The 16,321-nt window shown below is 42.4% G+C and overlaps 1 protein-coding gene and 1 long non-coding RNA gene across 3 annotated transcripts in view; one reads left to right on the top strand and one right to left on the bottom strand.

Moving 5' to 3' along the window:
• AGBL1 (AGBL carboxypeptidase 1) overlaps window positions 1-16,321 on the bottom strand; it is a 4,192,795-nt gene that overhangs the window by 424,036 nt on the left and 3,752,438 nt on the right. The window lies entirely within an intron of this gene.
• Window positions 14,220-16,321, top strand: part of LOC144825252 (uncharacterized) — a 101,852-nt gene continuing 99,750 nt past the window's right edge. The window contains exon 1 of the long non-coding RNA XR_013609354.1: window positions 14,220-14,394. This is a non-coding gene — a long non-coding RNA (uncharacterized LOC144825252). The remainder of the gene's footprint in view (window positions 14,395-16,321) is intronic.

Below are 16,321 nucleotides of genomic sequence, written 5' to 3'. Positions count from 1 at the left end.
ATTCATAAACACATATGTAAGCAAACAGCCAGAGTGGCACAATATCATCAACTAATACAATCTATATACAACACATCACATCTACAATATGTACAAATACACAGGACATTATACAATACCAGACATCCTTCTAAGTACCCTAGAAAAAAACAAGAATTATATACACCAATTTACATATGTATCTCCTCTCACTTTGGGCTGGAGTATACAACAAAAGGGTAGTCCCAAACAAAGAAGAAGCACCAGGGGGGGAAAGACTTATCGCCCCAGCATAGATTTGTATTGGTGTGCCTAGAAAAAAATCAATCAAATCTTCCTTAAATTTATACAAGGGACTCCATTCCGAACATGAGGTGTCGACGCAGTCGCGGTCGCGTTTCAGCCAGAAGATATAGGCTTCATCAGGACATGGGTACTATTCTTAAGAAACCCCGGTCAGACCTCGGGCTGGTAACCTCCGCCCCCCACCACGACCACAAGAGTGGGTGGGGTAGCGACCACCGTCTATACTCAGTTCCAGTGTACTCTTGAATCTTCGAGAAGTACACCCAGGTAGAAAAACACTTTTTGGAGGTTGCTCGGGTCACGTAATCTTCCTTTAATCTCTCCTCCGGGGCCGTGGCTCGTACACTCGCTATTCGCTCCAGTGCCCCTCTATTCGAATTCCAGAGCAAGTGTTTGTAAGAACAGTAAAAACAAACAAGGGTAATAGCACTGAGCACTTTATAAACTGTCTAGACGTGGGGGACTCTATGGTCCAGTTGAAGGCTAATCGTAGCCGAAGCGCGTAGGCCGTCCTAACTTTGCACATTTGCACAATGGTGTTTTAAATAAAAGAAATTGCAACTTACCCTGCTTGGGTGCCGTGACTTTCGCCAGAAAACGGAGAGGGGGCGAGGGAATCCAAGGAATATATATATATATATATATATCTTTGATGCCAGGGTTTAAGTTGTGTATTATTGGTAATCCCCACTTCATCCATTCCCATACATCACAAACTCCTGAATAACAGTTCTCATTTATTTCTAACTATTGTTACCTGCTGTGGTTTGGAACCTGGCCAGTCATACCTCTAAACAGTTTCAAAACAATACAATGTTGAGCAAGAAACTTGTACCTGCCACCTCAAAATATAATACCGAAGGTCCCTTGACCTTATATAGATATGAAATTCATGCATTTTGACAACTTAAACAAACTATTGTCAGAATTACTGCAAAAAGAAGTCTCTTTCACTTCTGCAGCTGAGTTATATAATCGGCAGACAGCCAAAACGGCTTCAAAAATACATATGCAAAATCCAACGCACCTTGCTGATATCGTGCAAATGATATGCAACTCTTGTTTGACAACTAATGTTATACATCTTTTAAGAACATTGGATCTGATCTGGTGACTGAGATTAAATCGGTATTTGGGCTGATTCCATCATTTTTCCAGTCTTTGTTCTCTAGTGTTTTAGGAGGATTCCTGGCCATACTACAGCTACTTAGCGATGGTATATTAATTTTTCTCCTCTTCTAACAAGGAAATCAACAGGATGGAGTTCACAAAGCCAGCTGAACAAATATGCAGAGAGATTCTAGCATTTTATATGGGAAATGCTTGGCTATCTGAACTTAGAAAAACCGGGATGCTATTTTTTTGGAAAAAGGATGCTACGCAAGTAAAATCGTTATTCTGGTGCATAACCTGTCCAAATAAAATCATCTTGGACTTACAGTTGGAAAATCTACCTGTGGCTTATCTTGCTATGGAAGCAATCATTTTACCTTTGCATGAGCACCAGAGACAATGCCAAGCAATGCATCTATCAATTTGCAAGATGCTGATTGTGACACAGAAATCTCAGCAGTAGCACTTTTCAACGCAGCACTCAATGAGTGGCTTGACTCGCTGTTAATGTTTGAGCTGTCAAAGGAAGAACTCCTCACGTTTTCGAGTGCCTCAGGTGAGCAACCAGCTGCCGATCCATCAAATGTGCAGACTCACAACTGAAAGCAAGCACCACTCCAAGCGATCCCTTTAAGGTCCATGGTAGCCCCCCAAAGCCCAGCAGAGGAGGATTCACAGGACAAAGATGCAGGTAAGTGCCCGGCACAAACCCCAGCGTCTCCCATCAAGTAATCCACCGACAGGAAACCAAACAGGATGTGCTTCTGGTGGTTGGGTCTGATATAGCACCTGGCAGGAGGGGGGTGGAGCCTAAACGCGTTTCCTGTTTTGTTTCCTGTCTGTGGAATACCTCATGAGTGATGACTGGGTCGAGGACGAGGGACGTAGAGGTAATGCCTGGTTTCTACAATGATCATACTTCTGGGGTGTGTGAACCAGAAGATTTCGACATGTCCTTCAATGAGGATTGAAATCAACACTTGGGTCCACCAACTACATGTGTTCACAGTATATGCAACCGGAACTGTATTAAGAACTATGAACTGGAGAAAACATTTGGAACAGACTCTTAATTTTTGTTTTTCTGTTTTTAATACTGCAATACTTTTAATTACCAACTTTTATCTCTGGTATGTTTAACTTCCAGGCTATGTTATCATATTTATAAATGTATAAATTAATTTATACAAGGCCCAAAATAGTTGAAGCTTTACTTATTGCATATCCATTTGCTAAAATCATATATATGATGTACTAATTGCATTTATATCACATTAATGTATTTGATGTATTATGGTTTAAATGTAGATGGTTTAGAGCATGGCTTTCCCTGCAGATTAGACAAATTCCTATATATTAAATATGCACCTAAAGCATCACAATTCAGACGTACAAACTGGTGATTATGTAAGGCCAATAGGGACTCAATTTCAAGATGGCCCCAACTCCATTTTAGGTAACGCAAGTCTCCAATTTCTCCATTTTCGGTAGAATCATTTTCATGTCTGCCATTATCACCGATGTCATCTGACAATCTCTTTCAAAGAACTGTGAAATGTCATTTCAATTGGCTAATGGCATTGATACAACATCTAATGCGACAACAGTCTGGGACAAGTGTCTACTCCTCACCATGTCAAGGTTAAATAAGAACTAATACAGGCATATAGCCAAAACAGTGTATTGTATTGTATTGTGTATTGAAGTCCTTTTACCTTATACGTTCATAAGGAAACGTCTATGCATCTTGATGCACTTTATGTATGTCACAAATTCCTGAACTTTATTTCAGCAATTCCAAACTCTGATAAGGTACAGTATAGAAGGACTGCCACTCGAACACTTGTCAGGAGAGGTCCTTCACCCGGATTATCATACAAGATGCTGCTGGAGACAGTCTTGACTGCTGCCAGTGCACCGAAAGGAAGCTACATTGCACTTTTGCAGATAATGAGCTGAGTCCAGGAGAAAAGACGCTGCTGCGGCATGTGTTTTTCTTTCGCTGGGAACACTTCCTTCACAGCTCTCTGATAACTACAGCTTTTGCTGTCAACAAGGTATGCAGTGCATTGCTTCTTCCTATGAAATCGTAGATTGCAAGTTATGGCACCCCATGTTCTCCCAATGTAGCGCACAGAAGTAGGTTTTAGGGTGTCGGTTTTTTAGATTACATTTTATCTATATTAGAAATATTAATTTTATTCTTGTTTACGAAGTGTCTTCTATTTTTATGATAGCCTGTGTGATTTTTTTTAGACGTCCTGAGAAACAGATTCGCCCTTGTGCAATAAACTTTTTCAGTTAAAATTATATATTCTTCTTAGTACAGTGTGAGAGTGGCATTGTGTAGAACAAAATTGGTTTGTTTCCGTTACCACAGTGCCCATGATTAAGCATGGGCGCAAAATCCGTTCCGCTCGTGGATTTTGCGAATTTTCAGTAAATTCGCGATCCGCGAACTCCTGCGAATTTACCGAGAATTCGCAAATCCACGAGCGGCGGATCCGGGGGCAAAAGTTGAAGCCTGGCCTGTTGTAACGATTTTACGATGGCGCCAGCAAGCTGCCAGCGCCATCCTAAAATAGTTACTAAGTTAGCTTCAACAGGAAGCTCTAATAGATAAAATAAAGCAGGTGCTAGAGCACCTGCTTTGTTTTATCTATTAGAGCTTCCTGTTGAAGCTAATTTTGTAACTATTTTAGGATGGCGCTGGCAGCTTGCCGGCGCCATCGTAAAATAGTTACACCATGCCCTTTGGTGTGCTTTCTTCCCAAATCTGCCGTCGAAAATCAGCTGTGATGCTGGATAGAGGCCTTTGTATCCTTGACTTTGACTTTCACGAGCGCAATCCCTTTGCTATTCCTGTGACCAGGAGCTTCTGTCTCTTCATCTACTGCTCTGATCGGTCTCAGACCTTTTATACACACAAGAGGCATGTGCACTCGCATGGAAGCCCCGCCCACACACTCGCGGTGTGCACCGTCTTCCCGCCATTGACCCACTTTGATTGACAGCTCACCCAAGGGACCCCTGCGCCCCTCGGGGCGATTGCATAGTAACACACACATGGTCGCTGGAACTAGTTGAAGCTCAAATTCAGAGACTCATTCACCAGCCCAAAAACAATTGTGCGCGTCATCGAGGCTGGGCAGGTGTGCCTTCTTCCCAAATCTACCGTCGAAAATCAGCTGTGATGCTGGATAGAGGCCATGACTTTCACGAGCGCAATCCCTTTGCTGTTCCTGTGACCAGGAGCTTCTGTCTCTTCATCTACTGCTCTGATCGGTCTCAGACCTTTTATACACACAAGAGGCATGTGCACTTGCATGGAAGCCACGCCCACACATTCGCGGTTTTCACCGTCTTCCCACCATTGACCCACTATAATGGACAGCTCACCCAAGGAAATCCGCAAATCCGCAAATCCGCAAAATCCGCGGATTTTGCGGATCCACGATCCGCAAATCCGCGGATCGTGGATCCGCAAAATCCGCCCATGCCTACCCATGATCATGTTTCAGGGTTTGTTAGTAAACCCAAAGCAGTGACTCTAGTTCAACTAATTATTGGGTGGGGTTCTGAGATATACAATAACCTGTGTGTCATATTCAAGGCTGGTGCATTGAACTTAGTTTACCTGTGTGATCCGTGTATGAGAAAGCAAACCTTGTAGAACAAGGCCAAATTCATAGTTTGCTCAACTCAGTATTCTGTTTTTTGACCTCTTTTCTTCTATGAACACTTATTTTTAATTGATTTGCACATCAACTTGAATTAATTTTAGCTTTATGAAGTGCCTGATTTGAGTTTCTTTGAGTTTGATATTGTCTGAATGTGTTGTGAAGCTGCAAAGGGTGAAAATGGAGAAAGTGCTCTGCAGGGTAACAAATGGTTGATTTTGAGTTAAATTTGATGGAAAACTGAGTCATTTCAGAGATACCCGATTGGGCAGACATCTTTTCCTGTCTTCCCTAGGTCACAAAGAGACGCCATTTGTTTTAAGTGGGAGCTCTAGTGTTTAATACCAAGGGGAGTCACTGATTAGATGCCTGCCATAAACTGCAGACATTGGCGCAGATGCAGCCAGCAGGCATGGAGCTGGTGAACCAACTGTGCATTAAGGGCAACCCTGCCTGCACCCATAAGTGCCCTGAAAGGAGCCAGCATCAGCCATCCTGCCAGTTTCCTACCTCAGGATCAGGTACTACTTACCTGGAACAGGGATTTATAGCTGAAATTACATAAAACTGCTACCTGTGATCAATTTAGAGCACATCATCTCGATCCTATGGGCTTACTGGTGTAATATATGTGATGTTGCCATTAAACTATTGGGGGATAGGGTGAAGCAATCTCCTAACCCTTCCAGTCCACTCGACAGGAAAATCCTGCATGAAAATTCCTTCCTAATCCACTTCCTAAGGTTGTATAATACAATCATGCATGCCTTAACAATGTGATCTGAACTACGACCGCGCCTTTACCGTACATGCCTTTAGTACACATGACTGTACAATGAATTTTTTTGGAAGGTCATGTTTGCTAAAGGGATATGCATGGTAAATAGCATATCCTAGCCCACCTGCCCTGTGTCCTAACACCTGATACCCCAGCCCTGAAATCCACCCCAACCTAACTTTTAAACCTACCCTGACCGCTCACCCAAAAACTTGGTCCCTGTCCCAAAAAAATACCTCGACCCCTCCCTGCTCTGAGCCTCAAACATACCCCGCCCTGCCCTTAAAGACCACCCCACCCCCTCCCTGAACCATAAAACCTAAAACCCTGCCACTGCCGAAAACAACCACAAACCCAGCCCCCCGCCCTGAGCCCAAAAACTGATCCCCTGCGCTTACAACGACCCCTTCACCTTCCCCCTGCCCTGAAGCAGGAGGGACACCCTTCTGAAAACTACCCGGACCCCAGTCCCCTCTGCGCAGAGAGCTAAAACTGACCCCGCACATGCCTTTAAAACTACCCCTTTCCAGTCCCCCTACCCTGAGGCCTAAAACCTTTCAACAGTCCTTAAAACTACCCTGAACCTCCGCCTTGAGTCCTAAAACCCTGACCCCTATCAATCAAAAAAAGTACTCTGACCCCCGCCTTGAGCCCTAAACCAACATCTACCCCTTATAGCTATCCTCCTAAACCCGACCCCAGTCCCACTTCCCTGATGGCATCTGGAACTTCCGGTCCTAGTGCTTTCTTTTTCACTCCCCGATCATCCGGACATCTAAACCACTGTCTGTCTTAACCATTCATTAGCGTGGTTAAGGCAGATGCTTTGTTTAGGCAAGCATTGTTCCACTTGTGGGGAAGCGGCACACGTGGCCCAGCTCCTCGCATTGTAAAGGTCATTTCAAACTTCCCAAGTACAAGCTGGATATTTGGACTTTTGTGAATGAGAATGGCTGAAACATGGCTGAACCAAATATCATCCTTGTAATTGCTGGTGGATAATCCATTGTTACCAGGGTTCCATCAGCAATTTCGCAGACTTGAGACTTGCTGAGGGGTTTGCCTTCTCCCCAAAATCTCTAACAACACATCCTTCCCAGGGGTGTAGATGTATTGCACTCCAGAATACTTTCATTATTTTGATGATTGATTAATAAATGCCCTTTCCCATAAGTACCTACAATAATCTAATTACACCATAATCTGTGATTTTAATGTAAATATGGATGGATGAGCTTGGCAATAAAGTGGCCGTGGAGCTGACAGAGTTTTTTGGCAATTTATATCAAACCCCAAAAGTCATTGGTCCTATACATACATTAAGCCATACTTTAGACATGATTTTAACAAATTAGGACTTACTCAAGGCTGATGTGCCTTACCTGGTCTGATCAGTGTTTTATCCTGTTTTCTGGTCTCCTTCGAATGAATGCCCTTTCACACCTTTCCATTGAATTGTGGAAAATGATCTTTTAAGGGAGGTAGAAAGTATGAATACCCCAGCAACAGGTAATATGGAAGTGGATATTAACCATTTTATTCAAAGCCTTACTCATATTGTTTATTGTATCTCCCTGATTAATAGTAGGGGGAGAAGGAGAAAGCAACCATCATTGGCTTGGTTTTCCCCACATCTCCAAAGTGTAAAACGGGCTTGTAAAAGGCTAGAGAGGAATTGAAAAAAAAAACATTTCTCCCAGAGGATAAGGAGATCTATACGGGCATCTTCGAAGATTTTCAGAAACTGATTTAAAATATTTGTCTCTCAAATAGCTCAAACAGAGAATTCTTGTGTAATGTTTTTTGCATCCAATGGCGAATCAACAAAAAAGCACTCCTTTGCAAGCTATATATAAGCTGGCAGTCCACTTTTGCAAAAAGGTGGGGCATATTTAGTCCTCCTTTTACACGGAAGAAGTAACTCCCAAGGTCTCATCAGCTCCACCATCATACATTCCGGAGGGAGCAGTGTTAAACTCCTTTAGTCCCGTCTCACTTGAAGACACTGAAGCAGGCACTACACCCTTTTAAGACGTACTCAATTCAACACCTATATAGCCCCTCTTGTGGAGGTGGTTGCAACAAGGGGCTTAAAGTTTGTAATGTATGCTGTTGACACACAATCATTGCTCTCCTTTCAGCAAGCTGACAGATCATTTGACCAGCATTTTTAGGGTTGCCTGAAGTTGGTTGCAAATTGGATGCAACTAAATTGCCTGAAGCGTAATACTGATAAGTCAGAAGTATTGGTTTTTGGCAACATCCTTTCTTTTGACTTGGGCTATCTTTGCCCAGTTGGTTAGGAACCTGGGGTAAAATTTGACTGAGATCTTTCCTTTCAATTTCACATACAGGATATAACGGAAGCTTTGGACTTTTAAAACCACTATTTAAGTTTCTAAAATTATTATCAGAGAACATCAGGATTCGCTTATGTAAGCCTTGGTGACTTAGATTATTCCTATTCTCCTTTCTTGGGTCTCTATGATAAATCACTCAACAAACTCTAGATAGTGGGAAATGCTGCTCCTGAGCTCATTTAACATTTTCCAAAAATACATTCTATTAGACAGGGTCTCAAACTGTTGCCCTGGCTGCCAGTGAAAACTGATCCTTTTAAAATATTTGCTAACTACTTTCAGAGCTGTACACAAGAAAGGCTGCTCTTTCTTCAGAGAAAGTCTGTTGGTACAGGTCAAGGAGAGACTTGCAGTCCAATAATACGTTGCTTCTGGTCATTTGAAGAATACATGAGCCAGAAGTGGGGGAAACACTTTTTCATATTTGGATGGCAAGCTATTGAACAGCTTGCCCTTGGAGCTCAGGAAACTATATTTCAGATCTCAGTTAAAACAAGGTCTAAAACTCTTATTTAAAGCAAAGCTAATATGTTGGTCAATAACAGTCCCTATTGTTGAGCACTGGGATGCTTCCCTGAAGCAGCTGTTCATGCTTTAGAGTAGTATTTAAATCATTCACAATTCTGAATGAGAAATAGAGACAGCTCTCTTAGGGTGAAGACTAAGTGGGTCAGCTGTCTTGTTATGTTTCCATTTGCTAACAAGAACTGGGGCAACTGCCAGCTGTCCTGCTCAGCCTGAGCAGCTAACAACTGCCCCAATGCAATGATCATAGTTGTAATAATACCTCATTCCAGCTTACTGCTTCTATGGTGGAGACAGAAATAGTGAAATAAATAATCCACTTACAGCCCATGGTAAATCTTAGGGCAGCTCAATAAACTCTCTGAGCCATTGGACAAGATCAAGAGAGTGACTCAACCTTCGTCTGACCTTCCCACTGAGGTTAAGAAATATCAAATACCAAATTAAGCAATTGTCCAGTGAGGCTTGCTTTTCACATAGACCACCCAGTCCCTTTGTAGCTTTTGGGTGCCTGGAGAGAGGAGATTATAAACTCGGAATCAGTAGTGTGAAAAACATATGCCAATACCTACTTAGGAAAAGAGGCCATCAACTAGTCATTCTAGTGTCCTTGAAAACGTAATAAGTGTAATTGTCAGAGTGGTAATGTTTGGAAACTCATTTGTCTGGTATCAGGCTACCTGACAGTACCCTTGACTAGAAACCTGGAGCTCTCCCTCCATACCTTAATTGTGTTTGCTCCTTGTCCTGATGATGACTCAGTATAATCAATGCACTGGTGGTGAAACATAATGGAAACCATGACACCATTACTTTAACTTCTATTATTACTCCCAACCTGATAGGTTGTCGCTCTTGAGTATTTCACCACTAAGTAATCTCTGTTTATTTTTTTTTGTTTTAGCTCTGAGTATATTTGTTAAGGGTGTTGTCCTCAGCTTAAACCTGGGCTTCAGGCATCAGTAGAGGCCCTATGCTTTCAAAATTGTCCTCCAAAGGCTCTAGCCCACCATTGGTGGACCTGAACAGCAGAAACGTGTGCTGCCCTAGACTATCACCCAATGGGCTCAGAAAGGGACATTCAGCTCCATGCCCTAAATGCCTCATGGTGACCCCTTACTTATTGGGACAAATAGCTAGGTCGACAACCAGGATAAAAGAGGACTCTACGGGTGCAGGGGACCCTGCCCCTGTTAAAGCCATTCTCCTGAATGCCAGATCACTAATAAAACATAGGGGCATGTTACCAACAACTAGCGATAATTATCGCTATGTTGGCTTAGCGGCAATATTTTTTTCGCCGAGCTGCGGCGATTTTTATCGCTTAGGAACCTTGCTATTATCAAAGTTTATCTCCTAAGCGATAAAAATCGGCCGAAATGCATGAATATCGCTGAAAAGTCAGCGATATTCATGCATTATCGAGCAAATGCTCTTAGCCATGTTATCCACCTCCCATTGGATAACATGGCTAAGAACTGCTCCTGGGCAAGTGTTAGCTTTTGGAGATATTTGCGCTTAGCGCGAATATCTCCAAAAGTTGGTAATAGGAGATAGCGATGTTAGCGACTGTTTTCAGTCGCTAACATCTTGGAGTTTGTCAGACCTTTCGGCGGCCTTCGACATGGTCCACCACAAAGTGTTGATGGACCGGTTAGTCGAAAGGGGGCTTCAAGGCAAGGCCTACGCCCTCCTAAAATCTTTTCTCTCTGACAGAACCCAATTGGTGGACCTGGACAAAGATCAATCAAGGCCTATTTCCCTGCCCTGCGGAGTCCCGCAGGGGTTTACGCTCAGCCCTACATTATTCAATGTGTACGTGTCTCCGCTGGCAGCCCTTATAAGATCATTTGGGTTCCAGCTGACCTGCTACGCCGATGACACACAAATAGTGCTGTCAATACAGAAGGGCAAAGAGGCTGAGACAGGATGAGACTGCCATGACTGCATGCAATCCATCGCAAGCTGGATGTTAGCTAACTGCCTTAAGCTAAACGCAGGGAAAACTGAGGTTATCATTTTTGGTAATTCCACTAACCTCTGGACACCCGACTGGTGGCCTGATGTCATGGGCCTGCCCCCAGCCGCCTCCACTAAAGTGAAGAATTTGGGGGTGATCATGGACTCTAAACTTTCCTTTGGGGATCAGATCAGTCGGGTCGTATCCTCCTGTTTTCATCTTCTTAGGATTTTGAGTAAAATAAAATGTCTTCTTCCTGAAGATAGACTTAGGACAATAGTCACTGCGCTCATTTTATCTCAACTGGATTATTGCAATGGCCTTCATCTTAACATCCAAAAAAGATATCTTAACCGACTCCAGGTCGTAGAAAATGCAGCAACTAGGGTCCTTTTGGGCATGCCAAGGTATGTCTCAGGGAAGAAGGGTTTTCGAAACCTCCACTGGCTTCCGGTGAAACAACGCATGGAATTTAAGGCTCTTTGTACGGTCTTTAAGGCCCTCAAGGGGTCTGGTCCTGCTTACATGAGACAACGCCTGCAATGGTATGTTCCTGGCAGAGCATTGCGGTCGGCCGAGGCAAAACAAATAATAATTCCACATGTCAAAAAGGCCAGCTGGGGGGGGTAGGAGTTTCTTCTGCTGTGCCGCAAAGGCCTGGAATGCCCTTCCCCTTCACCTCAGAAGTGCAGCTGCGCTCCTTTCCTTCAGAAGGAGGCTGAAAACTTGGCTCTTTCCGTGATTAGGCATTTTTTCTTAGTAACCAAGTAGGCAGCTTCCAGTGCCAGGACACCTTTGGGTAGCAGTGTGCTTTACAAGGTTCATTAACATTAAAATTAATATTAACCATTGAAATGCCTGGTGGAATAAAAGGCATACCCGGCCCGTCCACAATACTCTATTGGCACATCTGCACACATTCAACATCCTGTGTCTAGACTTATTTTATCTTCCAGATGTGCTTACATTATTCGACATCTGCCTAAATTTCATTGGCTTCACATTCCTGCTTAGATAATTTTTACATCCGCATTGCTCACAGTTTTTCATATTTCATGTCTCCCCTGCATCAGGATAAACTTGACCTTATCATCCCAGACATCATCAAAGCGCCTCATCACAGATACTTGTCAGCATACAAAGGGCTGTCCCGTTTATTCCAGGCAGCAAAATGCTGGACCTCGCTGCCCCTTTCCATTCATCTGACCGACAAAATATTTAAAATCGTTTTCTGTCTATAGTTTCTTAGACTTGGATACCAGCTTATCTCTGAGTGCTGGGATACAACGCTGGATGGGAGCTTCACAATTAGAAAATGTTTTTCATTATCCTTTCTAATGAGGCAAAACCTGTTATTTTTTATTTCTGATGTTAGCCAGGTCCTTTTGATTTTTGTAAAATATGTATAATATCTTTACATATAGGGGCTGTCAGCCACCTCTTTTCATCCATTGGTCTGTTGTTGTGCCATTCACATTTTGCTTACATTCACTATGGCATACAGCATGGGAGCAGTGGGTCAGCCCATATAAGCCACTGGTTAACTTCACTTTGAGTGGCTGCATTTTGCTCTCTCATAAGGAGCACATCCACACAGTTGCTAGTTTCCTTTGTTACCAGTGTTTTTCTTTTTGCTTTATAATAACTATAGCGTTGGCTTTGTGTTTATAGCCTGATCTAACAACTGGACGCTTCTTATACACATTCCAGCTTTATCAGATCCCATCTCCTGTACTTGCTGTTGTAAATTCCTTTAGGAATGTTTTACTTTTCTGACTGCTGTTTCACAGCATACCAGATTGTGACCATTTGAAATAATTCTTTATTAAATGATCCACTTTCTACTTTTTTGTTTCTCTCCTTTTTTTCCATCTCTTTCTTTCTGACCCTCTCTTTCTGACCCTCCTTTCTTTCTCTCTGTCTTCATTTCTTAAAGGGACAAGGCTTGCAGCCAATGTCAGATGCCTTGGCTTTTTTAGGTCTGTGTTAGCCAAGACCATTTGGTTTTTACTGAAGAATATGGGGCACCTGCATAAAGCTTTTTACCGACAGGCAGAATCGGCCCGTTTGCGACCGGCAAAAAGCCATTTGCGATGCATCAACCCAAAATGCATTCGCAAGATAGGTACCCACAATTTTTGCAATTACCTATTATACATATGCTTTCAGGGATTCACAATTTGCACCTCTCTAAATGCAATGCAAGAAACATTTTCAAAATGTGACTTTGCATTAAAGAATTGCAAATTAACATCATGTAAGGAATGTGCAGGAATTGCTATTATTTTTTGTGAAACCTACATGCATAAGGAATTGTGACTCAATAGCGATTCCTTAAAAATAGCTAGTAAGGATTAGCAATTCCATACCTTGATGCATGTGCCCATTAGTGTATGACATAGTTACTTACAGGAGTTACATTCAGAGAGCATCCATTAATCCGTGGTTGGTGTCATTCACATCTTTCTTTTATGCATTAAGGGGCAATGCATCTATCCACTTCAGCCATTGGCTGACTTCATTGCAAATTACTGCATGCCATCCTTTCACAAGGAACACATCCACACACAAAGTAGTTCTCTTCAGTGCCACGGAATATTTTAGTAATCTGCTTTCCCTGTAGCAAATGATTTTTTTTAGATTATTAAGAACTCAGCATATTCCCGAAGAAAGACGTTTTGCAAAAACCATAACAAAACAAAACAAGAATTGATAGCCATTGTGTGTTGTACTTAGCCACTCCATCACAGGCTAGATCTGCTAAGTCACGTGCCACTTAGTTTGCTACACGAGTGTGATATCGCATGATGTTATTTATGTCCATCGGATTAGTCACTGGAATGGAAAAGTAATGTTTAACAGGAGAACTCTTTATCATGTGATCACAATTCGTTTCCACCTTTGAAACGTTCTTGATGACGCAGAGTTCTACTTAGCTAGGATTTTCTATTTTGAGGTAAATGTATGATAATAATCTACCTCGTGCAGAGTATAACAGCAGGAACACAACGTATAACTTCCAATCACTAGCCAAAGCCATCATTCCTCAGTTTTGTCCGGCCTTTAGTCAGACTTAGATGACAACTCGCCTAGCACTGCTCCAATGAACTATCCTTTTGTGTACCCTCTTTAGTGGACGCATCCTTCATTCTCTAGTCTTAACGAACAAGTGGTAATGCAGGGCTACCAACTCACAAGGTGCTTCATCCTTCATCAGGCAGCATCCAGGTGGAGAGGCACAATCACGCGGGAACCTTTGCTCAGAATAGGTTTCCAGCTCAGGTGTGATGGCTCTGGCTGCGCGCCTCATTTAATACTTCCCTAGCACACAGGGGATTCCTCTGCATGGTTACGTCCTTCAGTGGGAGAGGGTGGATGTGTCTCTTTAGGCAATGAGGTGTTCCAAAGCCCTATTATCACTTATTCAGCTGCCAGGTGTGGTTTATGGCATGAGTTCTAGTAAACATATTCTAATAAATAATCGGGCTGTTAACCTGTTGCGTCCCTTTCCTCTACAGCATTGTGCACTGTGCTTGCCTAAAAGGAAGACGGCTGCATCTAGCTGACGTGCAGCTCTCCACGGAAACTCTGCCCCCCCTCCCCCAATTGTGATCAGAGGACGTGTAGAGACGATGACGTCACAGCACCACGCACCAGACACAAACACCCGTACGGATCGAAGTCACTTTGCAAGTAAGTGTCTTATTAGATAGTAGACATATGTCATTGCTTGCCTTTCTCTGGAGCCTTTGAGGAGCACGCCATTGAGGAAACGATTGATTACATCCATTTACCTTTAAAGCATGCTGTGTCAGTAATGTCCTCTTTATGGTGATCACTACTGTGCATGTTTGCTGTTAAATTGGGAAGGTTAAAAGGTTACAGATTACTTAAAAAAATAAAATAAAATGACAGATTTCTTTTGAGCAGTTACCATGTTTTATGCAGTACTATATACATTGCAGTCTACTTGCGCTTTGCATTTCAGGGCCTTTAACAAACGATATAGCCCTCGGAAGCGGGCTATAATGTTATGCCACCTGGTGAGAAAATCTGTCTATTTAGTCCAAATAATGTCATCATTAGAGAAGCTGATAATTCACCTAAAGGCAGTAGAAAATAGCGTGGTGAAACTGATTGCTATTCATATATGGTTAGTGTAACAATGGTACCTGTCTCTCTGGCCTGGCTGTCATTCATTAAAAAAAACAATTTGGCACAATTACTAGATTAAACTTTAACTAATAGGGCCCTCCCACCATGTTCATCCTTTTTATTAGATGTGGACACTTTTTCTTTTACAACATCTAACTAGTTTTACTGTTTCGTTTTCTGTACACAATGTAAACTTACCCTCTTTACCATTTGGTGGGGACAGTCTTTTTACACCGAGTTAGCGATTTTTTATTAACCATTTACAAACATACTCAAAATCCCACATGATGAGGACTGTAAACTTAAACCCATAACAGGTAATGGGAGGAATGCTTACAACTTGACTAATCCATTGGCAGTAACTCTGGGGGGGATTCCAAGTCATTACTTTTCACCAACTGTGCTATTCTAGACAGAGGCCTAGTTTGGTCAAATCAGTAATGACCCTCCTCCTCATGAGAACCGCCCATCCCATACTCCTAGTCAAGGTCGAGTTCAGAATGTTTCATAAGCAACCCCATGCCGGTTTCAGTCCTCCTTATCGAAGTACAGCTTGGATCCGGTGGCACAGCGAGCAAGGACCGACTTGTGGCTTGTAATGTCACTCTAGATGTGTGAGTTGCCAGAGAAAGATTATAAAATAGAGAATTGTATTTATTATAAAATAGGGAGAAGGTTTCCTAAGTCTGTTTGATATGAATTTATAAATTATATGACAAAAAGCACCTAGAAAAATTATACCCCCACTGAAAAAAACAGTTCATGGTTGGCAGGACCTAGCAGCGATTTCAGGCCAGCTGTGATCGAGCAGAAGTCAGATATTCCTACTGGGTTGTCCGGTAACATAATTACCTTTGGACGGAACCATTTTTATAGGAGACAAAATTCTCCAGTGGAGCAATGCCCAATGCTCGAGCTGGCAAGGGTCAATCAAAGTCTAAAACATCATCATCGAGTGCCTGCTGAAGCATTAGTTATGGCCCACAAATCTAAGAGTGGACAAAGCTGGGTTTGTATCTACCAGAGTCACTTTGCAACCATATCATTTTGTCATCTCACCACTATCAATGTTTTGCTCTACTGCTTAAAGTCGTTTTTGCTGTGAAAAAGATGTAAATAGAACAAACCTCTTTTTCTTGCCAGCAATTCCCCTAGGCAAGCCCTAGGCCCTTTTCTGAATCCCCATGTTCCCCGAAGGCGGAAACAATTACTAAGTCCTACTTTTCTCGGCTGGAATTATTTTTGTTATACCACGGTCTGCCTTTGCTGCATGTGCCATGTTGCCATCATTATTTTCCAGTTGGGAAGTTGCCATGTACTCTTTCAGATACTTTATTTTGCATGCCCATATGAGTGCTTAATTTGTATGCACTTTAGTTTGTGTGCACTGTAAACAATGTTGTTTAATGAAGTTAACGTGCTTGGTATTTTTGATAAAAAGGATGCACTATTGAGTAATTAATTA

Source organism: Lissotriton helveticus, chromosome 3_1 (genome assembly GCF_964261635.1).
Source record: "Lissotriton helveticus chromosome 3_1, aLisHel1.1, whole genome shotgun sequence".
Taxonomy (NCBI): Eukaryota; Metazoa; Chordata; class Amphibia; order Caudata; family Salamandridae; genus Lissotriton; species Lissotriton helveticus.
The sequence above is the reverse complement of the archived record's forward strand: the minus strand, read 5'-3'. Positions and strand labels throughout refer to the sequence as shown.